Source organism: Rhinopithecus roxellana, chromosome 15, assembly GCF_007565055.1.
Source record: "Rhinopithecus roxellana isolate Shanxi Qingling chromosome 15, ASM756505v1, whole genome shotgun sequence".
NCBI lineage: Eukaryota > Metazoa > Chordata > Mammalia > Primates > Cercopithecidae > Rhinopithecus > Rhinopithecus roxellana.
In genome coordinates this window covers 27,898,460-27,915,962 of record NC_044563.1, presented here as the reverse complement: position 1 = coordinate 27,915,962, position 17,503 = coordinate 27,898,460, and the positions used below count along the sequence as shown (strand labels likewise).

At 41.7% G+C, this 17,503-nt stretch overlaps 1 long non-coding RNA gene across 1 annotated transcript; it reads left to right on the top strand.

The window, feature by feature from the left end:
• Positions 1-2,911: 2,911 nt before the first annotated feature.
• Positions 2,912-16,866, top strand: LOC104671125. Its single transcript, XR_749249.2, has 3 exons — positions 2,912-3,113; positions 16,081-16,151; positions 16,240-16,866. It is a non-coding gene; the product is annotated as an uncharacterized LOC104671125 (long non-coding RNA).
• The last annotated feature ends 637 nt before the right edge of the window (positions 16,867-17,503 follow it).

Here is a 17,503-nt window from a genome sequence, read left to right as displayed (position 1 = left end):
ATGTGAAGTACAGATGGCTGCTGAATTGCCGAACTGAGAGTCATAGAACCTCTTTTCCCTTAATGCAAATGGTAACCTCAGTGATACACAAAGAAGTTTCTCCTATCCTGTTTGAATATCACTGTACACATTCTCATTAGAGACTCAGGGAACAGAGAGGATGCCAGCCAGCATCGGAGATAAACAAGACTCCTCTTGAATTTTCTTAGTATCAAGAATGGTGACTGATATAACATTAACTCTTTGATACCTGACAGGGTATCGGGTGCCCCGGGTATGCAGAACTGTGAGGGCATCCTATTCATAAAAGGGAAGCAGATTCTGGAAGAGGCCACTGTGGCCAAGTGGGATTTTGTGGTCACACGACTTGGAGTCAAAGAGACCAAACCTCAAATTCTGGTTGTACCATTTACCAACACCATGTGACTTTGAGCAGCTTAATTCGCTTCGCGGGTCTCCAATTTCTCTTTCTGCAAAACTGGATGTTTTGCATGATATGTAAGGGAAATAGTTATCTGAAGCACCTTTTTTTTTTTTTTTTTTTTTTTTTTTTGAGACGGAGTCTCGCTCTGTCGCCCAGGCTGGAGTGCAGTGGCCGGATCTCAGCTCACTGCAAGCTCCGCCTCCCGGGTTTACGCCATTCTCCCGCCTCAGCCTCCCCAGTAGCTGGGACTACAGGCGCCCGCCACCTCACCCGGCTAGTTTTTTGTATTTTTTAGTAGAGACGAGGTTTCACCGTGTTCGCCAGGATGGTCTCGATCTCCTGACCTCGTGATCCACCCGTCTTGGCCTCCCAAAGTGCTGGGATTACAGGCTTGAGCCACCGCGCCTGGCCTCTGAAGCACCTTTTACTTTTCCTGTTATTAACTGTGTTAGGTTGTAAGTCTTATAACTCTATCGTTATTTTCCTTCTCGTTCCTTCTGTCAAAACTCAAATGCCCAGGGAACAAGACAGGTAACCTAAGGGAGCATGGGGTCAGGTGGGGACTGGGGCACACAGGACTGCACCTGGCCGACCTAAAAAGGTTTCCCTAGATCCAGCCTACTCTTGTCCATAGAAATGCCCCTAGCCCAGGATTATCAGATGTGATTTTTCAAGACAAGCCAGAAATCTGGAGTTTCATGTGACGTCTCCCATTTTAAATGTTGCACCTGATTCAAATTTTTAACAAACACATTAAAAGACAAATCCATAACAGGCTTCAATCAAGCCATGGCAGCTGGCTTGCATCTTCTAGCTCCGTTTTGAGGAAGGAGATAACCATTAGATCCCATCCTCAACCTCTCATCAGAAACCAGCTCAAACTTTCCAAGGCATTGCTGCCTCCCCCCAACAGAGAAGGTCATAATGAAGGAGAAGGGAAGACATGACTCAGGGATGGTTTCTATGGCTCTCTAACAGGGCTCCTTATTATCCGCATTGGACCAATGGCTCTTATGTTCCACCTGCAGCTCCCAGAAGTCCCAGGGCATGACACCCCCTCAGCTCCCATCTTCCTACACTAGGACTCAGATGCTATGAGGCTGACATCCCCCCATGCATGAGATTTCATGTTCTAGGATGTGTTCTAACCTCCTGACTCTCCTTTGGGTGGCCGCACTGCTCCAGGAAGAACTGGGCAACAGAGATACCCTTTCTGCAAAGCCAAGGAATTGTATTTACAAAGCTTGTTGGAGGATTGATTGATTTTGACATCATCTCTCAGGCTGCTGAAGCTCAAATGAAAAACAAATTATCTTGAGAATCAGGTAAAGGAGGAAATGTCACAGAGACAGCCACAAACAAATGCAGATGGAGGTCCCTCGAGAAAAACACTGGCGGCAGAGGAAGTCAGCACATTATAAGAAGGTCATGGCCTTGGTGGATTAAAAGGCTATCAAATTCACAAAGAACATGATGATAGTTAAACTCTAGTCCAGCAGAGAGGGAGTGCTCTTCCAAGGGTTTTTTCTTCAAAAATCGGACAATTTTAAAATCTTCTATGGCTAGCATTGCAAGCAGAGTGAAAGGAGAAAACTCACATGTGTTAAACACCTACTGTATTCCATGTGTGATGATGTATATATATTCTTTAGCTATGAGACATGGCACAAGTTACTTAATCACACTGAAACTCAATTTGCAGCTGTAAAATAAGAATCTGTAGTACTTGCCTTGTAGGCTAATTTTAGAAAATAAGACCAAAGTATGGGAAAACCCTTGGTACCGTGCCTGGAAATATTAAGTATTCAGTAGACCATTGCTGTCATTATCTTCTTATCTTAATAATTCCTCACAACAGCCCAGGAGTATTATGTGTATTTCATGATGAAAAGTTAAATGCAGAGAACTTGCTTGTCCAAATTGTTTGCCCAAATTCTTCTAGCTATTAACTCAAGGAGACTGGATTCAAATCTGGATTTACTCTTTTATATATATATACATACACATATTTGATAATTTTTTTTTCTGGTTTAGTGATACTAGCAAGCCTGTCTTCTAAAATATTCTAACCTGAATTATTTTTCTTTTCAAGCAAAATTAAATGAGGCAATGTTTAATATCTGACTAAACCCTCCCAAGGCTCATGGTTCATCATCAATGCCGTCTTCTCCACCATCCCCAAAAGCTTCACCCACCTGATGTCCAGGACCAGACCCTGTACTGCTAGTGTCCCCTCTGCCATGGATCTTGGTTTTGGGGTATCTATTCCAGGCCAGCTCACCGTCATCTAATGCAGGATAACCTCTTGGCTGGGTGTACATCTCTGTGCCGGGTTCCTACTTCTCATTCTCTTGCTACTGTCACTCCATTCCTCAACTGTGTCCCCTATTGCCCATTTTGTTGGCTCCTCCATCCTGACATCTGATTTGGCATCTCTGTCTTGACCTTCCAACATGGCATCTGACTAGTTCTTCTGTCCTTTCCCACTCCTAGGACCTACCAGTCTGCCCTGCTCATCCTTGATCGGGATGAGACGGATACCCTGCGAGACGCAACAGAATCAGCTCCTGGGATTGTGTTAGCAGAATGACGGGAGTATGAGATCCACCACATGGCGAGGAACCCCAGGAACCTGCTTTCTTCTTGAAGAGCAACTGAGAACTATTCCCAAGTTATCCTTCACTTTGATGTCTAAACCATACATTTGTCAATTTTAATACTAGAGTCTAGCATTTATTTAATCATTTATTTAATAATAATCTTATTATTATTTAATAATAAGAAAGGCAGATAAAATGAAAAAAATCTCAGTATTAAGACTGACAACCTGATTTCAGAAATATTAAGCAGTGGTTTGTATGTGCATGTGTGTGTGTGTGTGCGTTTTAAGGAAGCACTGTTGGCAATGTATGTGTTAGGATAAAGGAAGTGTATTATTACTAGAGTTTGATGAAATTTATGTTTTACTCAGGGTGAATCTTAAAGCAAAAGGTTTATTTATGAATGAATGAAAGCAAAGTCTCTGTTTATTACTCATTCACAGAATGGCAGGTTAGGTCCTACAAGAATTGCAGAGGACACAGACTTGAGTAAGCCACAGTGATGCCTTCCTGGACTCACTGTCCATAGGAGAAGATAAACTTGCATATGGAAAATGTCATCATCATGTGTTAAGAAGGGGCCTGAGCCCTTAACCCAGCCTGGAGTCCCAGGGATGCTTTCTTCAAGGCATTACCACTTTAAGTAGCTATTGAAGGATAATTTAAAAAATGACATTTACTGAAGACGTATTAAGTGGTGGCACCTCCATAAGTGCTTTCCAGTATTACCATTTGATCCTAACAACTGTTTAATGAGATGAGAATGATCCCTACGTCTATTTCCAAATAAGGAAACTGAGGCATAGAGCGCTTAAGTAACATGTCTAAAGTCACTCAGCTAGGAAGTAGCAGAGGCAGGACACAAACCTAGGAAGTCTGAGGATTTGAAATTGATCAGAAAGGGAAAGAAGGGAAGACAACATGAGCAAAGACACAGAAGAGTAAAGCAAGGCTGGTGTGAGGGGAACTGTGAGAGTTACACAGTAGACACTGTGGCCATGCCTACATCCCTTAGCTGTGTTCCAGAAAACTCTTTTTGCACTCTTGACCGGAAGGCTTTTCCTTAAACCAAGGCAGGCTGCTAAGCCTTTGCATGGCAGGCTAGATGTGCTGATAATTAGCACATTAGCACATTAGGGTGTGCTGATGGGATTTCATGTATGAACACCCCAGCACCCTTGATCCAAAGGCAGATAACTCTGAAGCATGGGTTTTATGCTGTTTCTCAGCATTGCCCTTCGGGATTAAGCCCAGTGACAGCTGGCTTGATAACATACCTTATATCAGCCACCTCCCTTACTGGTCTTTCCTGCACTTTCCAAATATAAACCTCTTAAAATTGAACCCTTGTCCCTGGGTCAGCTTTTGGAGGAACACAAGTTAATACAAATATATTGTACTGTTCCAAAAATATAAAGTAGGAAACTGAAGAGGCATAGCAAAGTCAATATAGCCCAACGTCTGTCATCAATCCACAGACAGATACTTGTTACCTGCCCAGGACATTGTATGTTTATGAATGCAGAGGACATATGATAATATGTATGATAACACTTCAGGGAGTCTTTAGGAGATTGTCTGTCTGTCCCATCTCCATTTTACATGATCTACCTGAGACCTCAAGTGGGACATGGTTTGTCCAGGGTCTCTTAGCTGGTTAGCTGTAAAGCCCAGATGATTGTTTCCTATACACTAATAGTGACAGTCCTATTCACTGAGGCAAACTAGAAAGATGTTTAGAATAATCTTTGCACCAACTCCACCAACTTTTTCAAATGCATGAAGACTAAGATCTTGAGAAATGCATTTTCAGGCTCTTTCTCTAAAACCAGCATGTGCTAACCAACCCACCAGAGTTGGCCGGGGCCCGCAGTGCAGAGAAACAGAGAACTATGCTCCTGTTTGCAAATAAACCTGAGTATTGATTCACTAGCCACTTGGTCAACCTAGTCAGTTCACTTCTAGAAAGTGATGATAGAAAAATAACACAGAGATGTACATGTATGTGCACAATACAGCATTGTGTGAAAGAGCAAAACAATGGAAACCACCTGAGTACCCATCAGTGGAGCAGTAACCAATGTTACAAATAAAATAAGGACACTCTAGGAAGATACTCACACTATACTATGTGAAAAAAAAAAGCAAGCTGTAACTACATATATATAGTACAATCCCCTTTTTGCTTAAAAAAGAAAAGCTTATGTGTAGAGATTTTTGCTTTATAAGCACAAGAACATTCGGGAAAGAGACTTAGCAAACGGTCAACAGTTTGTGGTGGTATAATTTTTGGAATATTAACTTGTGTTTGTCCTCCCAGTGTTTCTTCCCCTCCTCCCTTGTAAGCAGATGGTCAGGGCTTTTTTGTGGCCTCTTGCCACAAGGGAGATGTTTGTCATAGGGCCAGAAGCCAAAGTTGTCTGCAAGACACTTCCGATTCTGGTCCTGAATTTTGTAAAACCTAAACCCATTGAGGAGATTATGCTTGGTGTTCTGGAGGAACTGGAGAGAGAAGGGAAGGTGTTTGGAGTGTAAATGGAATCTTAGTCTGAGTTCTGGAGCACTCTGATGCGGAGGAAGACCCTAGGGAGGCTGGGCTAGGGAGCTGGGAATTCCAAAGCTTCACCAAAGATTCTCCTGGTTTTAGAAGCGGCAGCAGGGGAGCCAGAACCAGAAGAGACCTTGTAGTCTGAGACCATGGACACTTCAGCAGTTAATACTGTAGATAGAGTAAGTTCAATGGCTGAAGAGATCTTATTAGGGTTTGGTGCTACACAAAACCCTGAGACCCTTGCCCATCCCTGAGGGTGACAATAATATCTGAGACCAAATTCCTAATTATCTAATAGGATAAAGAGAGTTGCTATAGGCTTATAATTAATTTTATGTAAAAAGTAAAGTGCTATTTTTTTTTTTTTTTTGCACATCTGAGGTTGTGGAATAAGATTCATATTTACGACAAGTAATGGAATTGGAGATTCAGAGGGGAGAAAGTCACTTATCACATTAATGTAATTTTTTGATGGTAGGAATATGGAGAGTTTTAGGTTTTCCCCTTTTTTTCCACCTCCTCTCCCCTCAATATTTTAAAAATAACATTGTGTGCGGTTTTTTTGTTTGATTGTTTTTTGTGTTTCAAACAAGGTCTCACTCCTGCCCATGCAGGCTAGAGTGCAGTAGTGCAATCTTGGCTCACTGCAGCCTTGACTTCCTGAGCTCAGGTGATCTTCCCACCTCAGCCTCCCGAGTAGCTGGGACTCCAGGTGTGTGCCACCATGCCTGGCTAAATTTTTGCATTTTTATTAGAGACAGGGTCTCACCATGTTGCCCAGATTGGTCTCAAACTCCTGGGCCTGCCTACCTCAGCCTCCCAAAGTGCTAGAATTATAGGCATGTGCCACCATACCCGGCCTAATAACATTGTTTTTAATGTTCATTAAGTCATCCCACCCTCTCAGTCTTGTGGAAGCCTCTCAAGAGGGACAGAATCAGTTGCAAAAGTACCATTTCTGACCCTGAGACATGGATAGACATGTTTATTCATTTAAATATCACCTGAAAAACCCACTCACTCAAATGGTCTGTGATGCTTGCATAAACAGGAATGCTTACCCTCCTGAGTCCTGAATTTTTGGTTCTCTTAGACTCTTTGAAATTCTCCTTTCTCAGAAAGGGGCCCTCTTTCTATTTCCCCTCAAAGTTGTGACTTGACCCCCACATCCCTTTCTTCTCCAGGACTCCTTGATAAGATTCTTTTAAAATTTCTTTGGAGGGCGTCCCTTTTAGGAAGAGCAAATACCTTTGGGGATGGATATGAAAGACAGAAGATATGGTGATAGCTGGGGGCAGCTGCACAGTCTGAAGTGGACTCTGTTGTAGAGTACTATAGAAAAGATGACTCTGTTTTTAAAAATGCAATAATTCATATCCTTTGCCCACTTTTTGATGGAGTTGTTTGTTTTTTTCTTGTATATTTGTTTGAGTTCTTTGTAGATTCTGGATATTAGCCCTTTGTCAGATGAGTAGATTGCAAAAATTTTCTCCCATTCTGTAGGTTGCCTGTTCACTCTGATGGTAGTTTCTTCTGCTGTGCAGAAGCTCTTCAGACATTTCTCAAAAGAGGACATTCATACAGCCAACAGACACATGAAAAAATGCTCATCATCACTCGCCATCAGAGAAATGCAAATCAAAACCACAGTGAGATACCATCTCACACCAGTTAGAATGGCAATCATTAAAAAGTCAGGAAACAACAGGTGTTGGAGAGGATGTGGAGAAATAGGAACACTTTTACACTGTTGGTGGGATTGTAAACTAGTTCAACCATTATGGAAAACAGTATGGCAATTCCTCAAGGATCTAGAACTAGATGTACCATATGACCCAGCCATCCCACTACTGGGTATATACCCAAAGGATTATAAATCATGCTGCTATAAAGACACATGCACACGTATGTTTATTGCGGCACTATTCACAATAGCAAAGACTTGGAATCAACCATAATGTCCATCTGTGACAGACTGGATTAAGAAAATGTGGCACATATACACCATGGAATACTATGCAGCCATAAAAAACGATGAGTTTGCATCCTTTGTAGGGACATGGATGCAGCTGGAAACCATCATTCTTAGCAAACTATCACAAGAACAGAAAACCAAACACCGCATGTTCTCACTCATAGGTGGGAACTGAACAATGAGATCACTTGGACTCGGGAAGGGGAATATCACACACCAGGGCCTATCATGGGGAGGGGGGAGGGGGGAGGGATTGCATTGGGAGTTATACCTGATATAAATGATGAATTGATGGGTGCTGACGAGTTGATGGGTACAGCACACCAACATGGCACAAGTATACATATGTAACAAACCTGCACGTTATGCACATGTACCCTAGAACTTAAAGTATAATAAAAAATAAAAATAAAAAAATAAAATAAAAAATGCAATAATTCTAAGCCCCCTGCATGGAAAAAAAAGAAGAAGAGGTTCTTTTCTACACATCAGTTCTTGGGTCCTACCAATCCATCCAGTCTTAGTACCCACTTAGTACCCACTAACACACAGTCTCCCAACACTCAGGCTCTCTCCCTCCATTCTCCCCCTCAAAGGCAGAGACCCCATCTCCTTGGTCTTTGTACAAGCTTCTTCCCCTTCCTGATGGACCATCTGCACTGCACTTCTCATGGCCTAGTCCTATTTATCTCTCCATGATTCGACTTCCTCCTGGCTACAGTCACCTTCTCTGAATCCAGATGTTACATATACAAATGTGGACTAGTCAAGAGGGAGAGGAGAGAGAGAGGAGATTTTAGGGAATTGGCTTATTCAGTTGTGGGGGCCAGCCAGTCCAAAATCTGTAGGGAAAGCTGGCAGTCTGAAAATTCAGATGAGTTGATTTTTCAGTCAGTGTTGAGTCCCCAATCTGCAGGTCAGGCCAGGCTGGAAATTCTAGTAGGGTTTCTATGCTGCAGTTTTGAGACCAATTTCTTTTTTCTTCAGGAAATCTTAGCCTTTGCTTCTAAGGCCTCACCTGATTGGACTAGGCCCACCCATAATATATAAAGTAACTGGCTGTACTCAAAATTTACTGACTTAAATCAGTAACAGAGAACAGAATAACAGGATAAGCTTAGGCAGAGATATATTGATTGAAAGTCTTTATATCTGCACAGTTCCTGTGACTGTGAACTTAACCATCCAGGGATAGAAAATATGGATTTCTCATTCTTTCTGCTACAGCCTCTAGGATTCTTGATGTAGAAATGGCATTTTTATTGGGGGTGAGTTCAACAAGGGGACAGGAAGCAATTCTCTGCTAAGCCCTGAGTTATCAACTGTCATAAAGTGCCCATAGGAGTAGATTGTTAAAAGTTGTGATTGAGGGGGCGGAGCAAGATGGCCGAATAGGAACAGCTCCAGTCTCCAACTCCCAGCGCGAGCGACACAGAAAACCGGTGATTTCTGCATTTTCAACTGAGGTACTGGGGTCATCTCACTAGGGAGTGCCGGACAATTGGTGCTGGTCAGCTGCTGCAGCCTGACCAGCAAGAGCTGAAGCAGGGTGAGGCATCGCCTCACCTGGGAAGCGCAAGGGGGAAGGGAGTCCCTTTTCCTACCCAGGGGAACTGAGACACACAACACCTGGAAAATCGGGTAACTCCCACCCGAATACTGCGCTTTAAGGAAACGGGCACACCAGGAGAATATATCCCACACCTGGCCGGGAGGGTCCCATGCCCACGGAGCCTCCCTCATTGCTAATACAGCAGTCTGCAGCAATCTCACCGCAAGGCAGCAGCGAGGCTGGGGGAGGGATGCCCGCCTTTGCTGAGGCTTAAGTAGGTAAACAAAGCCGCTGGGAAGCTCGAACTGGGTGGAGCTCACAGCAGCTCAAGGAAACCTGCCTGTCTCTGTAGACTCCACCTCTGGGGACAGGGCACAGCTAAAAAACAACAGGGGAAGCAGCAGAGGCCTGTGCAGACGTGAACGACTCTGTCTGACAGCGTTGAAGAGAGCAGTGGATCTCCCAACATGGAGGTTGAGATCTGAGAACGGACAGACTGCCTGCTCAAGTGGGTCCCTGACCCCTGAGTAGCCTAACTGGGAGACATCCCCCACTAGGGGCAGTCTGACACCCCACACCTCACAGGGTGGAGTACACCCCTGAGAGGAAGCTTCCAAAGTAAGAATCAGACAGGTACACTCGCTGTTCAGCAATATTCTATCTTCTACAACCTCTGCTGCTGATACCCAGGCAAACAGGGTCTGGAGTGGACCTCAAGCAATCTCCAACAGACCTATAGCTGAGGGTCCTGACTGTCAGAAGGAAAACTATCAAACAGGAAGGACACCTATACCAAAACCCCATCAGTACGTCACCATCATCAAAGACCAGAGACAGATAAAACCACAAAGATGGGGAAAAAGCAGGGCAGAAAAGCTGGAAATTCAAAAAATAAGAGCGCATCTCCCCCTGCAAAGGAGCGCAGCCCATTGCCAGCAACGGATCAAAGCTGGTCAGAGAATGACTTTGACGAGATGAGAGAAGAAGGCTTCAGTCCATCAAACTTCTCAGAGCTAAAGGAGGAATTACGTACCCAGCGCAAAGAAACTAAAAATCTTGAAAAAAGAGTGGAAGAATTGACAGCTAGACTAATTAAAGCAGAGAAGGTCATAAACGAAATGACAGAGATGAAAACCATGACACGAGAAATACGTGACAAATGCACAAGCTTCAGTAACCTACTCGATCAACTGGAAGAAAGAGTATCAGCGATTGAGGATCAAATGAATGAAATGAAGCGAGAAGAGAAACCAAAAGAAAAAAGAAGAAAAAGAAATGAACAAAGCCTGCAAGAAGTATGGGATTATGTAAAAAGACCAAATCTACGTCAGATTGGGGTGCCTGAAAGTGAGGGGGAAAATGGAACCAAGTTGGAAAACACTCTTCAGGATATCATCCAGGAGAACTTCCCCAACCTAGTAGGGCAGGCCAACATTCAAATTCAGGAAATACAGAGAACGCCACAAAGATACTCCTCGAGAAGAGCAACTCCAAGACACATAATTGCCAGATTCACCAAAGTTGAAATGAAGGAAAAAATCTTAAGGGCAGCCAGAGAGAAAGGTCGGGTTACCCACAAAGGGAAGCCCATCAGACTAACAGCAGATCTCTCGGCAGAAACTCTACAAGCCAGAAGAGAGTGGGGGCCAATATTCAACGTTCTTAAAGAAAAGAATTTTAAACCCAGAATTTCATATCCAGCCAAACTAAGTTTCATAAGTGAAGGAGAAATAAAATCCTTTACAGATAAGCAAATGCTTAGAGATTTTGTCACCACCAGGCCTGCCTTACAGGAGACCCTGAAGGAAGCCCTAAACATGGAAAGGAACAACCGCTACCAGCCATTGCAAAAACATGCCAAAATGTAAAGACCATCGAGGCTAGGAAGAAACTGCATCAACTAATGAGCAAAATAACCAGTTAATATCATAATGGCAGGATCAAGGTCACACATAACAATATTAACCTTAAATGTTAATGGAGTAAATGCTCCAATTAAAAGACACAGACTGGCAAACTGGATAAAGAGTCAAGACCCATCAGTCTGCTGTATTCAGGAGACCCATCTCACATGCAGAGACATACATGGGCTCAAAATAAAGGGATGGAGGAAGATCTACCAAGCAAATGGAGAACCAAAAAAAGCAGGGGTTGCAATCCTAGTCTCTGATAAAACAGACTTTAAATCATCAAAGATCAAAAGAGACAAAGAAGGACATTACATAATGGTAAAGGGATCAATTCAACAGGAAGAGCTAACTATCCTAAATATATATGCACCCAATACAGGAGCACCCAGATTCATAAACCAAGTCCTTAGAGACTTACAAAGAGACTTAGACTCTACACAATAATAATGGGAGACTTCAACACTCCACTGTCTACATTAGACAGATCAATGAGACAGAAAGTTAACAAGGATATCCAGGAATTGAACTCATCTCTGCACCAAGCGGACCTAATAGACATCTACAGAACTCTCCACCCCAAATCTACAGAATATACATTCTTCTCAGCACCACATCGCACTTATTCCAAAATTGACCACATAATTGGAAGTAAAGCACTCCTCAGCAAATGTAAAAGAACAGAAATTATAACAAACTGTCTCTCAGACCACAGTGCAATCAAACTAGAACTCAGGACTAAGAAACTCAATCAAAACCGCTCAACTACATGGAAACTGAACAACCTGCTCCTGAATGACTACTGGGTACACAACGAAATGAAGGCAGAAATAAAGATGTTCTTTGAAACCAACGAGAACAAAGATACAACATACCAGAATCTCTGGGACACATTTAAAGCAGTATGTAGAGGGAAATTTATAGCAGTTTGCCCACAAGAGAAAGCAGGAAAGATCTAAAATGGACACTCTAACATCACAATTAAAAGAACTAGAGAGGCAAGAGCAAACACATTCAAAAGCTAGCAGAAGGCAAGAAATAACTAAGATCAGAGCAGAACTGAAGGAGATAGAGACACAAAAAACCCTCCAAAAAATCAATGAATCCAGGAGTTGGTTTTTTGGAAAGATCAACAAAATTGACAGACCGCTAGTAAGACTAATAAAGAAGAAAAGAGAAAGGAATCAAATAGACGCAATAAAAAATGATAAAGGGGATATCACCACTGACCCCACAGAAATACAAATACCATCAGAGAATATTATAAACACCTCTACGCAAATCAACTAGAAAATCTAGAAGAAATGGATAATTTCCTGGACACTTACACTCTCCCAAGACTAAACCAGGAAGAAGTGGAATCCCTGAATAGACCAATAGCAGGCTCTGAAATTGAGGCAACAATTAATAGCCTACCCACCAAAAAAAGTCCAGGACCAGATGGATTCACAGCTGAATTCTACCAGAGGTACAAGGAGGAGCTGGTACCATTCCTTCTGAAACTATTGCAATCAATAGAAAAAGAGGGAATCCTCCCTAACTCATTTTATGAGGCCAACATCATCCTGATACCAAAGCCTGGCAGAGACACAACAAAAAAAGAGAATTTTAGACCAATATCACTGATGAACATCGATGCAAAAATCCTCAGTAAAATACTGGCAAACCGGATTCAGCAGCACATCAAAAAGCTTATCCACCATGATCAAGTGGGCTTCATCCCTGGGATGCAAGGCTGGTTCAACATTCGCAAATCAATAAACGTAATCCAGCATATAAACAGAACCAAAGACAAGAACCACATGATTATCTCAATAGATGCAGAAAAGGCTTTTGACAAAATTCAACAGCCCTTCATGCTAAAAACGCTCAATAAATTCGGTATTGATGGAACGTACCTCAAAATAATAAGAGCTATTTATGACAAACCCACAGCTAATATCATACTGAATGGGCAAAAACTGGAAAAATTCCCTTTGAAAACTGGCACAAGACAGGGATGCCCTCTCTCACCACTCCTATTCAACATAGTGTTGGAAGTTCTGGCTAGGGCAATCGGGCAAGAGAAAGAAATCAAATGTATTCAGTTAGGAAAAGAAGAAGTTAAATTGTCCCTGTTTGCAGATGACATGATTGTATATTTAGAAAACCCCATCGTCTCAGCCCAAAATCTCCTTAAGCTGATAAGCAACTTCAGCAAAGTCTCAGGATACAAAATTAATGTGCAAAAATCACAAGCATTCTTATACACCAGTAACAGACAAGCAGAGAGCCAAATCAGGAATGAACTTCCATTCACAATTGCTTCAAAGAGAATCAAATACCTAGGAATCCAACTTACAAGGGATGTCAAGGACCTCTTCAAGGAGAACTACAAACCACTGCTCAGTGAAATCAAAGAGGACACAAACAAATGGAAGAACATACCATGCTCATGGATAGGAAGAATCAATATCGTGAAAATGGCCATACTGCCCAAGGTTATTTATAGATTCAATGCCATCCTCATCAAGCTACCAATGACTTTCTTCACAGAATTGGAAAAAAACTGCTTTAAAGTTCATATGGAACCAAAAAAGAGCCCGCATTGCCAAGACAATCCTAAGTCAAAAGAACAAAGCTGGAGGCGTCACACTACCTGACTTCAAACTATACTACAAGGCTACAGTAACCAAAACAGCATGGTACTGGTACCAAAACAGAGATATAGACCAATGGAACAGAACAGAGTCCTCAGAAATAATACCACACATCTACAGCCATCTGATCTTTGACAAACCTGAGAGAAACAAGAAATGGGGAAAGGATTCCCTATTTAATAAATGGTGCTGGGAAAATTGGCTAGCCATAAGTAGAAAGCTAAAACTGGATCCTTTCCTTACTCCTTATACGAAGATTAATTCAAGATGGATTAGAGACTTAAATGTTAGACCTGACACCATAAAAACCCTAGAAAAAAATCTAGGTAGTACCATTCAGGACATAGGCATGGGCAAGGACTTCATGTCTAAAATACCAAAAGCAATGGCAGCAAAAGCCAAAATTGACAAATGGGATCTAATTAAACTAAAGAGCTTCTGCACAGCAAAAGAAACTACCATCAGAGTGAACAGGCAACCTACAGAATGGGAGAAAATTTTTGCAATCTACTCATCTGACAAAGGGCTAATATCCAGAATCTACAAAGAACTCAAACAAATATACAAGAAAAAAACAAACAACCCCATCAAAAAGTGGGCAAAGGATATGAAGAGACATTTCTCAAAAGAAGATATTCATACAGCCAACAGACACATGAAAAAATGCTCATCATCACTCGCCATCAGAGAAATGCAAATCAAAACCACAGTGAGATACCATCTCACACCAGTTAGAATGGCAATCATTAAAAAGTCAGAAAACAACAGGTGTTGGAGAGGATGTGGAGAAATAGGAACACTTTTACACTGTTGGTGGGATTGTAAACTAGTTCAACCATTGTGGAAAACAGTATGGCAATTCCTCAAGGATCTAGAACTAGATGTACCATATGACCCAGCCATCCCACTACTGGGTATATACCCAAAGGATTATAAATTATTCTACTACAAAGACACATGCACACGTATGTTTATTGCGGCACTATTCACAATAGCAAAGACTTGGAATCAACCCAAATGTCCATCTGTGACAGACTGGATTAAGAAAATGTGGCACATATACACCATGGAATACTATGCAGCCATAAAAAAGGATGAGTTTGCGTCCTTTGTAGGGACATGGATGCAGCTGGAAACCATCATTCTTAGCAAACTATCACAAGAACAGAAAACCAAACACCGCATGTTCTCACTCATAGGTGGGAACTGAACAATGAGATCACTTGGACTCGGGAAGGGGAACATCCCACACTGGGGCCTATCATGGGGTGGGGGGAGGGGGGAGGGATTGCATTGGGGAGTTATACATGATATAAATGATGAATTGATGGGTGCTGACGAGTTGATGGGTGCAGCACACCAACATGGCACAAGTATACATATGTAACAAACCTGCACGTTATGCACTTGTACCCTAGAACTTAAAGTATAATAATAAAAAAAAAAAAGTTGTGATTGAAATGAAATTCATGATTTTTCTCTGGATTTCTTTAAGCCATGCTAAACATAACAGCTTAAATGGTTGGTCAAATGCTAATTTGACCATTGGCTGGTTAAATAGTTGAGGAAATGCTAACTGGGTCATCCTCTCTCCTCTCTACACCCCTGCCTTGAGAAACAGACAGCAGACAGACAGCACACACACACACACTGATATGAATGAATCTTTGTCCCAGTTAACTGAAGGCTGACCAATTAACTTAAACTCAAATCTGATGTATTAATCTTAGAATATACCTCCATGGAAGCTCCTGAGGATCTGAGTCAGAGAAAAGAAGGATGCCAAAAGGGGAAGCAAAAGGGACAAACGTATCTGTCTCACAGTTTTGCCTCTGCCAGCCTCTAGAGTTAACCACAATAAGCAGCACTTAAAAAAGGGTCCCCACTGCAGTTGACAGTGACCATAAGACATAGCCCTGCTTATAGATAGAATATCTCTGGTATGGTAGGGTTGAAACATCTCTTGGTTGTTGTTGATTTTTTCCCTGAAACCTGTCATCTCCGAGACGGATGGTATATGTAATATTTTAATATTTAATATAAAACACATACAAGTAGTACTTCATCTCCCTGTATCATGTTCCTAGAAGTATATTTAGAATTTTAAGCTGTTCCAACTATTATACATTTTGCCAAATTTTAGTCATTGAGGGAGTTGTGTTTAAACATCTGTTGACTGCAGATGTTAAGTAGTGTGAAACATTCTTTTAAGATGCCAAAATGCAATTAAAATCATAATATTTTTCCTAGTAACAAATCATGCTAATCAGTGAAAATTTAGAAAGATAAAACTCAATGAACACTGAATGGTAATAATTCTCTAAATAATCAGCTGTGGCTCACGGCAGGGGAGAACTAACTTTTAACTAAATTATGTTAAATCAATGCCAATTTTCTCAGCTCTTGAAAAGTGTTCTCTTTTTTCCTTCAAGCCACGCAATGGTCAGGTGGAGTAAAACATAAGGAAGAGCATCTTTTTGGTTCAAAGGATGAAAAAAATGGAGTAACACACTTTCCTTACATCTAGCTGGGCCATTGAACCAGAATATGCCAGTGTTTAAAACACTGAAATGCCAGCTCTTCTCTTAAAGGACAACACGGAAGTGTCTGATTTCTGCCTGGTCTGAGGATTCAGAAGAAGATGTGTGGAACACAGCCTGGACATGCCCCAACCTGGTTGATGAATTCCACCACAAGTAGTGGAAGAAACACACCTACAACATGAGCAGAGAAGATTTTTCTTCTGTACTTTCCAGGACTTGAAACTGCTTTGTTTTTTGGTTGTTGGGTGGGGAAGGAGGAACAATAGCGTAGCTTCCAGAAGACAGAAGAGAGTTACTTCTTGAGTGTGAATTAAGCAGTACCAAGAGACCTCAAACTAGCTCTCTCTCCTGATAGAAATTTTACTGTTAAGAGTTTTTCTTTAGGTTTAAAACCTTGAAAGCTCCATAATGCTCCTGAGTAGAACAATAAAGCCATTAGTAGTCAATGGCTTTCTTTAATATTTTTCTTCCATTTCAATTTTAGTTCTAATTTTATCTGACTCCTAAAAACACGTTTCATATTCTCATGAGGACTGGGCCCATATGTGTAAATGGTTCAAACATCTTAATTTGTTTACTGAACTAATCTAAATAGTCAAATTTTTTTTTAGGCAAAAGTGAATTTCTTCAAATTCGTTGACCCACCATTTCTTAAATTCATCATTGATTGATTATCTGTTATGTGCCAACCCCTGTACAAGTTCTTAGGGCAACAGAGGTGAAAATCTATAATCTCTGTTTCCAGGACTCTATCAGTTTGATAGGGACACAGGCACATAAGCAGACAATCATAATGCAGTGGTAGTAGGGATACGCCACTCTCATCCAGGCAGTATATTGATGACCATGTCCTTGAGTTCCCAAGTACATTGAAAAAAGTATAACAAGAGATGCTAAATTAGCAGGTAGTACTTATATGAAGTTCTACTGTGTCTACTCCTGTGCCAGGTGTTTGGGTTGGGAATGGGTATTGGGTAAGAGGAGAATAGAAGTTGGAAAGGCAGAAAACAGCAACTCAGCTGATATGGTTGGGATGTTTGTCCCCTTTAAATCTCATGTTGAAATGTAATCCCGTGTTAGAGGTAGAGCCTAGTGAAAGGTATTGGATGAGGGGAGCGGATCCTTCATGAATGGCTTAGTGCCATCCCCTTGGTGATGAGTGAGTTCTGGCTCTGTTAGTTTACACAAGATCTGGTTACTTAAAAGGGTGTGGTACCTCTCCCCCTCTCTTACTCCCTCTCCCCTTCCCCTCCATCGTGACTGTAAGCTTCCTGAAGCCCTTTCCAAAAGCAGAAACCAGCACCGTGCTTCA